Source organism: Rhinolophus ferrumequinum, chromosome 3, assembly GCF_004115265.2.
Source record: "Rhinolophus ferrumequinum isolate MPI-CBG mRhiFer1 chromosome 3, mRhiFer1_v1.p, whole genome shotgun sequence".
NCBI classification, from domain to species: Eukaryota; Metazoa; Chordata; class Mammalia; order Chiroptera; family Rhinolophidae; genus Rhinolophus; species Rhinolophus ferrumequinum.
In genome coordinates, this window is record NC_046286.1 from 92,126,872 (window position 1) to 92,140,695 (window position 13,824).

The following is a 13,824-nucleotide window of genomic DNA, read 5'->3' on the forward strand; positions in this document are numbered from 1 at the left end:
CATCTTGACCACCTCCACTACCGTGTTTCCTCGAAAATAAGACCTAGCCAGACAATCAGCTCCAATGTGTCTTTCGGAGCAAAAATTAATATAAGAGTTAATTAATATAAGAGTTTTTGCTCCGAAAGACGCATTGGAGCTGATTGTCCGCCTAGGTCTTATTTTCGGCGAAACAGGGTAAGAAGGGACAGCCTGCACAACTTCAGCCTTGTGATTTCGTCTTGCAATTCCCAACTCCCACCTGGATCTGAAAAGAAGTTTCTTCTTACATGTTAACTCAGTTTTCTTTACCTGATAGAAACTCATCTCCAGTCAGAATAGTGTTATTCATGCTGGTTTTTATTTTTCATTGTAGTTAATGTTTACATAGCTTAAAATTTACCATTGTAAGCATTGTTAAGTGTTCGATTCATTAGCATTAAGTGTTCACAGTGCTGTGCAATTATCACCACAATTCACTTGCAGAACTTTTTCAAAATCCACAACAGTAATTCCATAACCAATACACAATAACTCCCTATTCTCCTCTCCCCACAGCCCCTGCCAACCACCATTCTACTTTCTGTTTCTATAAATTTGACTATTCTGGGTACCTCCTATAAGTTAAATCATAAAATATTTGTCCTTTTGGATCTGGTTTATTTCACTTAGCACAATGTTTTCAAGGTTCATTCATGTTGCAGCATATATAGAACTTTATGGATGAATAAGGGAAACACTTATTCCACTGTACATATATACCACATTTGGTTTATCCATGCATCTGTTTATAGACCCTTGGGTATTTCTACTTTGGGGCAGTTGTGAACGATACTGCTGTGATCATTGGTATACAAGTATCTGTTGGAGTTCCTGCTGTCAGTTCTTTGGGGCATATACCTAGCAGTAGAAGTTCAGGATCATTAGGTAATTCTATGTTTTACTTTTTGAGGAGCCACTGTACTGTTTTCCACAGTGGCTGTACCATTTTACATTCCTGAGAGCAGTGCGTGAAGGCTCCCGTTTCTCTACTTCTTCACCAATCCCTGTGATTCCTGACCCCCTTTTTTTTTTTTTATAAAAGTCATCCTAATGGGTGTGAGTTGGTATCTCATTGTGGTTTTGATTTGCATTTCCCTAATGCCTAAGGTGTTGAGCATCCTTTTATGTGTTCGTCAGCCATTTGCTTATCTTCGGAGAAATGCCTGTTCAAGTTCTTTGCCCATTCTTGAATTGGCTTGTTTGTTTTGTTGTTGGTTGTGAAGTTGTAGGAGTTCTTCATATATTCTAGATGCTGCTCTCTTATCAGATACATGATTTGTAAATATTTTCTCCCATTCGATGGGGGTTGCTTTTTCAGTGTCTTGGTAGTCCAATTTATATTTTGTTGCCTGTATTTTTGATGTCATATCCAAGAAATCATTGTCAAAACTACTGTTATGAAGATTTTCCCCTATATATTCTTTTAAGAGTTTTATAGTTTTAGCTCTTAAGTTTAGGTCTCTGACCCATTTTAGGTTAATGGTTACATATGATGTAACTTATGGGTCCAACGTCATTCTTCTGCGGGTAGATATCCAGTTTTCCCAAACCATTTGTTAAAGACTGTCCTTTCCCCATTAAATGGTCTTAGACCTCTTTCTGAAAATTAATTGACGATCTATGCAAGGGTTTATTTCTGGGATTTCTGTTTCTGTTTTATACACACACATAAGGTTAGTCTTATTGCTAAAACATACCTCTTTTCTTGCAATCCTGTATTTCAGAAAAGCATGATTGTTTTCCAGTTCTATCAGATACATTCCAAAGTTTTTGGCACACTCAAGACCCTGTGTGATGTTGCTTTAATCAATTTCTCAACTCTCATCTGTCACCTCCTCTCCCAATAGTCTCCACTCCAGCCGCATTGGACCTTGCATACAATACTGAACACAGCTTGTATTTTCATATTCTCTGCTTTCATTCACGCAATTTCCTCTCCCTAAAATCTCCTCCTTGAGATTTTTCCAGGTAAAGATGTATTCATCCTGCAAGGTGAAACCCAACTACTACCTCCTGCGTGAAACTTTCTTTAACCTCCTCATGTATAGTTGATTGCTTCCCATTCTGTGTTTTTGCTAAACTAGTTTATACATGAAGAGTATCAGAAGTAATCAAGTATTTCATACAATTGTATGATGGGAATCATACAGTCGTCCAAGTATTTCTGCCTCCTTGGAAATCCTAAGCTCCCGGAGTGAGAAAGGCATGCTCTGGTGCTGTGTGTCTCCAGTGAGGGCCTAGCTCCATTTCCAGCTCATATGGTGGGTTTGAAAAATATTTAATGAACAAAGTTGTATTTGAGTGTTCACCCTTCCTGGCTGCTTTAGAGCAGGTTTTATGTTTTATGACTACATTTTTCAGTTTTTGCCTTTGCATCTAAGCAACAATTGCTGGCTTATCAGAAATAAATACAACCCTCCTACTACTTTCTTTTCCCTGGTTTCCTGAATGAGGCACCAGATTCCTATTGCAGCTAAAAAACAAAAACCCAAAAGATTATTAATTTTGAAGTCCTGCCTTGTTTGCTCTTGTGTGAAAGAGACCGAGGCATTACCATTTATAATAATAAATGTGTCATATGCTAGCCAGTAGTGTGTTCTGGGACTATGAGGTAATCAAAAGACCCATGTCCGTGGTTTTTCAGTGTGCCTTTTTTGGGTCTCTTATCCCCAACTCCTAACGACTAACATAATATAAATGTAAATTATGAACCTAAGGAATCATGAAGAATAAATATAGTAACTCAGGACTGACGTGAGTCAAACCCAACTCGGGGGAGAACACAAAGACCCAGCTGTCCACAGAGGTCCTTTAGTATCAGACGCACTGTAGACTGTCCTGATTTATCGCATCTGACTCAAGGAGGGGTTGATGAGGCTATCCATTCCGAGAACTAGGACTGGAGTAAAACCCCACACGCTTAGACAGAAAAGAGAGAGGCTTCTGTCATTTAGGAAAAAGTTAACATAAATTGAGTACTCTAGGCTTTTGAACGAGCTGCTAAGAAAGCAGTATTAAGCATGGACCCGATTCACGGGGTGAATCAGAACAAAGACCTCAATATAAATGGTCAGAATGAAATGGGTATTTCTTAAAGGTTGGACCTTTTATTCTCTTGAGCATTTCTTTGCCTATTTAGGAGATGTCTACAGAGGGCTGGCTGTGTACCAGGCACGATGCTAAACATTCAGGTTCCAAGGGTGAAGTGAAGGAGAAAGGGAGACAGGTCCTGCCCCGATGGCGTGTACCCTGCAGTGCAGAGGTTCAAGTCGCTGCCACTCGGGCACGCACAGACTTGGGATGCCATGGACACTCTTATATTGTTAGCTTCTTAGCAAACTGGTTCTTCATAGATGGCTCAAACATAAATTCAGTCTCTCCTAGTGGACAACTGGCCAGAGGAATACTATAAGCTCCCTCCACTTCTAGCGTCGTCTTCCAGAAGCTCTAAAGAATGACTTCTCTTTTTGTTGAGGGACGTTGGGGAAGCACAGGGTAGTCATCAATAGAGAGAGTTTTCTGAAGCCTTATTGTGTCCCCTATGTGTTTTGCTAGCTGATTTTCTGCAAACACCCAAGATCACTTCCAGTCACGCCGTTCATTACTACAGCCAACCACCAATCGCGCTGAAGTTTGCTTGAACTTGATTGTCTTCCTGACGGACGTGACACTCACCCCTCTTACCCTGACTTTGGTCTGTCCTGTGTTTTTATGGAGACTTGGCAAGAAACTCCATCCAAAATATTCCTTCTCAATTAGTCTAGATTGGCCTGATAGCGGAGTAATTAGTGTCAGATAACTCCCCCTGTTCTTTCTGCAGCCTCCATGGGTTAGGCGCTCTGATTGTCTTTTATGCGAGAGCCAGTGCTTTTCCGTTTTCTGTCGATTCTTTTCTATACTGAGATGTAAATAGCCCTCTGGCCATAGTTGGGAATGCCCAGGCCATGAAAGTTTCGAGGACCATAAGGCCTTTGTCACCAGAGCTCAATGCCTATATTGACGTCTGCCATGCTTTCGGATTTCATTTGCATGGATTTCATAGGCTTCCCCACCCCCGTGACTGGTATTAGATAATTGCGTGTTGCTTCACAATAAATCTATATTCACATTCCTGGTTTCCAAGAATGTAGAGTACTAAAGATAGCTACCAGGGGAAGTGAAAAATAGCTTTCTCTTTGCCAGAAGAGGATCTGTTCTTTGCAGCTTTACATTAATAATAAACTTCTGTTGTGAGTGTTCATGTTGGTAAAAGAGTTTCCGGTTGAGTACTTAGCTTGATTCCTTGTTAAATATCTGAATGTTTATTTTAATATTTTCATGTTATTTTGGTAAATTTTGCTTTCATTTGCTTCCCGCAGGGGAAATGTTATGAGTTCAAATTTTAAGCTTTCAACTTTGTGCCTTGAGGTTCAGTTTACCTTCTGCCTAAAGAAACTTGGTTCTTCATCTTATTGGGCTTTATACCTTTTTCTCAAGGTACAAGTTTCAGTAAATCATAGTTTTTATGATTCTACAAAGTTGGTAGTTAAGAGTTGGTGATCTGTATCTGGTACTTAAATATTAGTGAAAATGCTTGCAGTGAAGAAGCATCTTTCCAAAAAATGTCAAATTGGAATATATTTGATTATGATGCCATTCAAATTATTTTTAAAATATATAACGTATAAGGCAAAATTAAAACAGCACGGCCAATAAAAACACCAGAGCTCTTAACGTCTGTTCCAAACATCTATTTTGGTCCCATTCAGTTGTTTCACTTCACACAGACTATATTCCAAAAAACTTGGAATTGTGTTTCCCTATCTGGAGCTCCTTACTAGCTCTAAGAAGCGACTATGGTAAAATATTTTGTGATTGAGTTATTTTGTAAAGCAAGTCATCATATCATAAACTGATCACTTTTACATTTGGAGAAATTTTAGAGTTGGAAAATATTTGCTCAAAGAATGCTATACTGTCATAACTGCAGTGTTACAATAATACCTTATAGCCATGTGTGCGTCTCTTTATAGCTTTTTATTCCAACTCTAAATATAGCTTTGTCACTAACCTAGTTTGATTTACAGGGGAGCCCTGTGGTTGAACTGGGTGCCAAAATTTGGGGGTAACAGACAGAAAGCAAAATGGTCACTTATTCCACTTTTTCCAAAATACTATTTTAAGTGCTTCCTTGATTGAGGACTTTCAAGGTCTCACCTAAAATATCCCCATATTATGAGATGTTTTGGGTGGCATAATGCAAGACTCTTTGGGGCTTTCTAAAATTATAAACCATAAATTTGTCTCTTGCCAGCTGCCGGGTTTTCCTTAGGCTTTTCAGAGTCATTTCACCTGCCCCAATAGCAGCCGTAGTCTTTAAACCAGAGGATTCAGGTTTGATGTTTTTGAAGGGAGAGTTGCCGTAGGGTAGAACTTCTGAAAGACAACATACTGACAGACAGGAGAGCCTACCACCAAGTTGTTTTTTTGGTAGTTCTTATAGTGAATGGCTTAATTTCTATATTTCAAAAGTGTTAAAAGAAAACTATAAACCAATATTATTAGCTTTTTCATTTGGGGAAATCCCAAAAGAAGACTTTTGTTTATTAATGACAACACATGATAAATATACAAAATTTTCTTCCACCTTTAGATATATTGAGCAAATGAAAAAATACATGATTTTCATATTTTTGCTGCCTTTGATTGAGTGAGTACTCATTGGATGCATAAATTATGCAGAGACTCATACATACCACAGTATTAGAGTTGGCATTATCTGTACAGTAATCTTCACAAAAATGGTGAACCTTCTTCTACTTTTGTTCTTACATTGTGTTTTATAAGAAAATTTGAGAGAGAGTAGATTCCAAGCATAAAAATAACCTATATTTCTAAATGAACTGTTTGCTTTTAATGGTGTTTTTTTCATATCTGTTTTCCTAGAGAATTTCTTTCCCATAACTCTTAATATATGGGTTTTTCAGCTTAAGGGATTCTGATGGGCCAGGTAAGTTTTGATGTGTGGCTAGAAAATCATTCTACTTGCTGAAGTTCTAGCAGTTGTATTAGCTCGGCTAAACCCACGATGGCTGTAAGGGTGCTTCAGCTCTTTATTTCTTAAACAGATCTTTACTCATTTGACTTGTAATATGACCAGGAGAAAGAAAGAAAAATATGACCTAGCAATAATTTGCCAGAGGGTATTTGTACCCTGTATCCTTGGGCCAGATGTCAGCAATTCTATATACCATGCTTTGTTACTTTGTGCTCGAATAATTAACACTTTTCTAAATCTTTCTAAATGTAACTGTGTTAAAAATAACTTTTGCTTTCTGGTCTTTTAATGCATACTCGAAGCCTTCAGATGATTATTCAGACTTTTACAAATACTTTCTATAAATTTCTTTTTTATTTGGCTGGATGAGAATGTACAGGAAGAAATATTACTCTTAATTTTAATACAAGTGATTTTGAAACTAAAGTGATTATAAAGTAAGGAGATACTAAAATTCTCTTCTGAAGAGTAAAAAGGATCATTTTTTAGACCGGCTAATAGTGAGAGTAAGAGGCAAAATCAGTCCATTGGGACAATACACATAGTGAAGTCTTGAGAAAAATGAACTTTGGTTTAACTGGGTATAAGCTGACCGAGAACCACTGCTTAGATGACTTCTGGTCATTTATTCCACACACCATCCCACCCCAGCCTTCTGCCTGGGACAATGGCCAAAGTTTGAGGCGTATGTTTGCTGTGAGTCCTTAAGATCATCATATTTAAACAAAATTAGACAAGAAGGAGGCTCTGGCCTCAGGAAAGCCAGGCGTTTGCCCAGCGTGGGCAGGCGAGAGGGCTGGTTAGGTTCACAGGCTTGAGTCAGAGCTTGCGTTCAGATCCCTGCTCCACTTTCTCGTCCTACCATCTATTAACTCCGCAACTGTGGGCCAATTGTTTCATCTCTTTCTGCCTCAGTTTCCTCATCTGGAAAAACAGTGGCAGGCTTATCTATCCCATTGGGGTGTTGCAAGGATGAACTGGCACAAAGTAAATACCCAGTGAATGCCAGCTTTTGTTACTTTAGGTGAAGAGCTTCTGCCTTTCTGTGAACTGCTTTTCTTAAAATACTTGAATTCCCATAAAAACGTTGTTTTTGTGTACATATCATTCACAAGGGAGCAATGCTTACGCTTACGTATTACAGCAGATAGGCTAGAGTTGTCAGAAAAGCTGAATGTAAATTGTGCATATTTACTGGGTTATAATTTTACCAGTCACATAACCAGTTTATTTTTTTGTTTCAGACGGTATTGTTGTGTCAGTGGGTGTAGGGGTGCGTCTGGTATGATTTCACTAAGCATGTTTAGCGGTACGAGTGCTGTTTGGAAAGAAAGAGCCGTTAATTGTTCAGAAATGACCTAGGGTCATATAGTGCTGATAAGGTGGTCTCATTGAGTGTGGCTGTGGGCTTCCATGTGTTATGTTAGGGGACACTCTCGTGACAGGCCCCCCAAAAACTGGAAATTTGGCTCCTTGCACCTGGCAAACTGACTAGGTACGTCTCTGTCTCCACAGGTTTGTACAATTACAGGGAGTTAGGGTGTTGCCTTCAGACCCTCCTGAACATACCCAGGGCCATGTGAACAAAAATAATTTATGACAGACTACTCAGGTACTATATAATCTGAGGATACCTGTTTGTTTGTTTTTTTAATGTTAATTTAAGATAGCTTTTGATGCATTCTGGTCTGTTGTTTCTTTTATTAGGTTGAGTCATGTGAAACTGGACATATTGGCTTTTGAGCTATAAAAATGTCAGTTGCATTGGTCCAACCTAATACATGAATAGCAGACAGGATATACCACATTTCCCCTGCTGGCTGATTATATCTTAAGTACAGATATTTGTAATACCATTTCAGTTAGGGATTGGCATTTAGATTTGCAGTGCCAGTTCCTCATTTTGCTCTTGGGAATAACCTCAGGGGGTTGGTGATACGAGAGGATTTCTAACACTTGGATAATGCGATTGAGTCATCACATGTTAATTCCTCCTTCAGTCATTTGCCCTGGTGCCCAATCTTATATAATGGGCAGGTTGCAGGGACTCCCAGGCCTCCTGAGCTTCCTGAGTAGGATCCAGAGTATGGGCCGCCTCTAACCTCAGCCAGCTTATTGAAGTCACAGTGTACACATCCCTTGTTTAGGGTCCACTTGAATGTTTAAGTAGCCACAGTTACTCCACTATACCAGAACTCTTGGAACGATCATTAGTCATCAGACAATGATCCTCATTTGAAAAGCCATATTTTAATACAACCAAACTCAAAAACGAATTATTCACAGGATGATTTCTGTAGAACTATCCCTTTAGTCTCTTTTCTGTCCCTGTGCCTTTCCCTCTTTGTACCGCGCTTTCTGATGTTCCAGAGTTGATTGTGCCGTCATAAATAATGCTAATAGCATTGCATAATGAGTTCCTAAAAGGCCACTTCTTGCCCTGCACTTTTGACCCAGATTGTAGGTGAAACAATGCCATCGCGAACATTCTTTGGTTCATTCATTGTGCAGACGTGTGTTGAGCACCTACTACATGCCAGTCCCTATATACTGGGAGCTTGCATGTGAGAAGAAGGGACAGACAAGTGGAGAGCATTGTTGGGGATTTAATTAGGATGTCTCACGTAATACAGTAAGTACACACAGAAAATCCGTTAAGCCCCAGTGAGAGGAGTGTGAGAAGCCTTTCCAGAGAAGGTGGCTGAAACCCAGTAAGAGTTCACCAGAAGTAAGAGAAGGCTGTGTCAGGTAGAGCAAGCAGCAAGGTCAAAGGCCAAATGGAAGAGGTGGGTAAATCTTAAAAAGTAGGTCATGGGAGAAAACGGGCTTTAACTAATATAGCTTTTCTCTGTATCAGTATTTCGGCTTCTAGGGTATAGAAGCTCATTCTTATTTACAAATTTAATTGAAATTGTCTGTAATTGGTAGTTTTGGTCTTCTATTTCTTTATGATTGGAATTTTTAAATTTACATCATTCATGTTTTTCGTCTTCTCTTTGAGGTTTCCGTTAATTGAATTCATGTTCTTATTAAATTATTTTATAGAATGAAGCAACTGTTAGGAATTTCTTTTTGTCCTTACGTGATATTTTCTTCTGACGGAATGATGGGGTTAAAAGTTAACCATCTTTGTGTTTTTCCATACTTTAACTCCTTTTTGTCTTTTTTTTCTCTCCTCATTGCTATAGTTGGTTTGAATGGTTGTCATACATTTTCTTTTCACCTTGATCATGCCTGGGTAGCTTGGGTCAGATAGTCTATATGTGCTGATATTTAATGAGGATTACTTTTTGGCCTTTTTGCCATGCTATCTGACAATCGATTGTTTTCCTTTGTTCCTAGCTACAGTCGAGGGCTTTATTTTGTGGACCATTCATGTTTGTTATTGCTGTAGCCTGATATAATGGCCTGAGAATGGGAAATTCAACTAAGGTGGAAAGCGGTTCTCACTGGGATACCTGGGCTCTGCCTTCTCTTGCCTAAGATTTTGTTAAATGCACTGCATCATGATTCAAGTTACTTAGCTTTTGGGTAGAGGAATGGGTGGGGCATAGCCAGTCTGCCTGAGTTCATTTCTCCAGTTCCTAGTGAATTTCTAGAGGCTTTCTTTCAGTCAGGATCAGCCTTACTGTTGACCTTCCTTCTTTTCACTCATTATTCTCCTGAAGTAATTTTCACTGCCCCCAGATCAGAAAAAGATAAAAAATCCACGCGGTTTGCTTCCTTCCAGATTTGAGGTTATATGAAATAATTCTCAAGGTGCCCACCAGTCTGGCTTTTGGAGAAGTGAGGGCCTTTTTCACTGGTCTTCAGAAATTTGTTTCTTACCTTGATCATGGAGTTTTAAAGTTTATTAGATTATGTACCTTTCCTGTTTGGTTACTCTTGGCAGACGATTTTCATTCGTTTTTAGTTATGTGTATATTAGGGGGAGCTGTTGCTTATTTTGTTCATTGTTGTGGGAAGGATATTCTGAGGTTCAGTTTTCAGCCATCATCACAGACCTGACAGTTTTGCCAATCAGATAACTACATCCTTTCGAGCACTAAATGATTCCTTTACAAAGATTCAGCCTAGTAGATTTCTAGAGTTTGGAAGTGTATTTCCTTCTTGAAGCAATTGAGTTGAAGTAAATTTGCTTATTATTTATTCTATAAACAAGAGGAGAATAATGGTAAGGTTGCAGATTGTGGCTCTAGAAGGCAATATTGGACCACCCGCCTCCGGCTTCAGCACATGACTGTGTTGATCTGGTGGCCTAAGTTTTGGTTGGAGGAAACGACTTAGAGTCTACACCTTCCCCCCGTGCCGCGGGGCTCCCTCAGTTCTCTCTATTTCTACACCATCGTGTGCCTAGGCAGGGTTGTTGGGCAGCCCTGTCTAAGAAGTCATCATGCCTGATCCATGAGTCCGTCAGTCTAAGATGCCATAAGAGTAATTGACTTTGCAAATACCACCCAATCCCTTAGGAGACTTACCGCTTCTGGGATGAAAACTTCCATCAGCTCCAGAAACTAGGGCCTCACACACATATGTCATTGCCCTACTTGGCAGCCCTATTCTGAATCATCCTTTTTCCATGGCATGGACTGTGTGAGAACCAGTGCTCTTGGGAATGAGTGGGTTTGGGATTTTGCTGAAGCCTGCATTAGTGCCCGACACCATAGATTGGCTTTGGGTCACACTGTTGACTCCCTTCCCAACACTTCTATGTTACCTTAGCTCACCATTTTATATGAACAGAGTTCTCTGACCTATGGGCAGGGTGCCATCATCGCAAGGTGAAAAATCTTCCGGAGATTTCCAGAGTGAAGAGGAAGTCAGTTCTCTTTCCTCCACTTACCTCTCCCTACCCTCTTCAGGAGAAGGAAAGAAATGTTCTAAGCTCCACAGCAACTTGTAGAATTAAGGTGGGTGGGTGGGGTTCCCTGCATTCTAAGTTTTTCTACACTTGGGCTGTAGAACTCCTGAGGTCTTAGATTTCCTCCCTCCTCCTTATGGGAAAAGTAGCAACATTAATTAAGGGGGAATAAAAGCAATTCAAAGTTCATGAATTTAAGGATTAGAGTAGAGGTTATTGCGGAAGGTAGCATCCATTTGCTGCTCCTTTGTCTTACCGTTTTTAAAAACAGTTTCTTAAGTGAATTAAGTACTACTAACAAGCCTTTGCCCCCTGTGGGGATGGTAATATTACCTCAAATTCTCCCACACGTTTTACAGATAAAAGTATCATGTAATTATTTTCTCTTTCGTCTCTTCTTCCTCCTCTTTCTTCCTATCTGGCGACAACTAGTTAATTTTGAAACTGCCGGAGAGATTATTTCAGTGTTACACTGTACCTTAGGGAGAAGAATGGAATCTCATTTTTTTTCCATATGCTGACAAAAATCTTCTAATTTCAGAGGGCAATGATGTCACCAGCTAATGAGCAAAATATTTCTTACTAAACAGATGAGTCCTTCCCTGACTCCATTGTGAAATTAAAAAAAAAACAAAGCAAAACACAAAACCACAATGTGTTTCATATTTTATTACTCTGACAACTCATAAACACTTTTTAAAGTAATTCTGGCTTCTTTCAAGAGCAAGGCACATTTTTTTTATAAACACAAAGAATAACATTAACCTGTGATGGCTGTGACTGGAAGTCCCCTGCCATGGCCCAACAGTGCTCATCTGGAACTTACCCACCCGGAGCCAATATGCCCTTAAGGTAGGGAGTGACCTTGAATGCATCACTTCTTGGCCCAGTAGAAGGAGATCGGGCCTGTTGGAGAGATTATGAAATCCAGCTTGGTGAAGAGGAGGGCCTAAAGCTGTTGCTGATTGGTGTCACAGACTGTTTGTAAAGGCAGCAGCAGCAGCAGCCGAGCTCTTCTTTGACTGAGCAGACAGGCAGGCATCTAAGGTCAGGGGAAAGGGTGGGACCACCGAGCCACCAAAATACTGGATGTCTAGGCTCATATAGGAACATGGAAATGCCCCCAACCCATGGCAAGTGCCCTTCCCCTCACTGAAGCATGTCTCTGTTTCCCAGCCAGAGGGGTGTCCTTCCATGTCCCAAGCCTGTGTCTATCTCTTTGTTCCTCTTATGTATTTATCACAGCTGACTTATATGAACATATTTCTGAACTTCTCTTGGGCTCTCATTTGACTCCCAGACTTCTAGACTATAACCTTTCAAGTCCACGTTAAGCCAGCTTACTTATATTTCTAGACTTCACTCTTCCTAATACTTTGATTCACTGCATTCATTCATTCATTCATTCATTCATTTCATTCAGGAAATTTCTATTTAGCTCAAACAGATACTATTTTTACATATCTAAGTGTAAAAGAATATTGTAATGTTCAGTGTTGGCAATTGTGTGGAAGAAATAGATACTCTTATTATACTACTTATGAGCTTCAAAAATAACACAAAGTTTTTGCTGAGCAAATTGTTAATATGTATCAAAACATCTGAAGATGCCTATTCTCTCACCCACCAATTCTATAATCTAATCATATATTCTAAAGAAGAGAATATTAGATGTGTTAGAAATTTTACCGTAAAGTGTTCGGCGAATAGCCAATGATGGGGGTAGTATTTAAATAAATTGTGGTATACTCCTGTGACTGAATACTGTTGAATCATTAATATGTTTTTGTTGTTGAATGTTTGCTGACATAGGAACATGTTCAAAATTTTAAAATGCAGGGTATAAAACAGTATGAACAATATTTATTGAGGGCTCCAGGGTTTCTCTAAAGAACACCTTTTTGGGCAGCAGTGTATCTCAATGGGGGTCACAATTATAAGTGAACACTTTGTTTCTACTTACACTGTGTGTTCATGTGAGGGAGGCTTTGGGGACCCTCATGGTGACCTTGGGAGGGGGAGCAGTTAAAGAACATGAGCTCATCCTTTTTTGTAAAAACAAAACAAAACATAGAAACACAAGAGTGTATTGTGTGTGTGTGTGTGTGTGTAACAAGTGGGTGGACATAAGTGAAAATATTACTAATTTTTCTATCCAAGTAGGGGAATATAGGTGATTTCTTACTCTCTATTTTGTGTTTCTGCATTTTCCAAATTGTCTATAATTAAATATATATCATGTGTAATCAAACATACACAATAAATATTACCAAAATACAGGCACAGAAATGAACATGACATTGCTCATTGTCCTCATGAAGTTTTAGTGAAGGGCTTAAGTAATACAGTAATTACAACATATTATGCTGAGTCCTATGATAAAGTTTGTTTAGGTTGTACAACCACACAGCCTAAGGAAAATGAGGATGAAGTCCAGGAAGGCTTTCCAGAGGAGGTGACATATGGGGCTATATCATAGGAGGTAGGGGTGGGCAGAGATTTTTCCAACAAAAGGTATCTGCAGGTGTGCAGGCACATGAGAGCGTAGGTATTTGAGATGCTCAGAGGAACTCAAAAAATGAGAACCCTTTCCACGTACCATGTTATGAGAGGCCCTTTCCACGTACCGTGTTTCCCAGAAAATAAGACCTACCCCCAAAACAAGTGCCAGTTAAGATCAGCCAGATGGATACATTTAGTACCTTATGACGATGTTCCAGAAGAAGATGACGACTGTATTTGAATAAATGTAGATTGTTGTACATGAAAAAAGAAGACATCCCCTGAAAATATGCCCTAATGCGTCTTTTGGAGCAAAAATTAATATAAAACCCAGTCTTATTTTCAGGGAAATACGGTATAAGACCCGGTCTTATTTTCGGGGAAACACTGTAGTATCTGCATA

General features: G+C 39.4%; 1 protein-coding gene across 7 annotated transcripts in view; it reads left to right on the forward strand.

Annotated features, from left to right (window-relative positions):
* The window catches only part of SASH1 (SAM and SH3 domain containing 1), a 230,628-nt gene that overhangs the window by 173,801 nt on the left and 43,003 nt on the right, over window positions 1-13,824 (forward strand). The window lies entirely within an intron of this gene.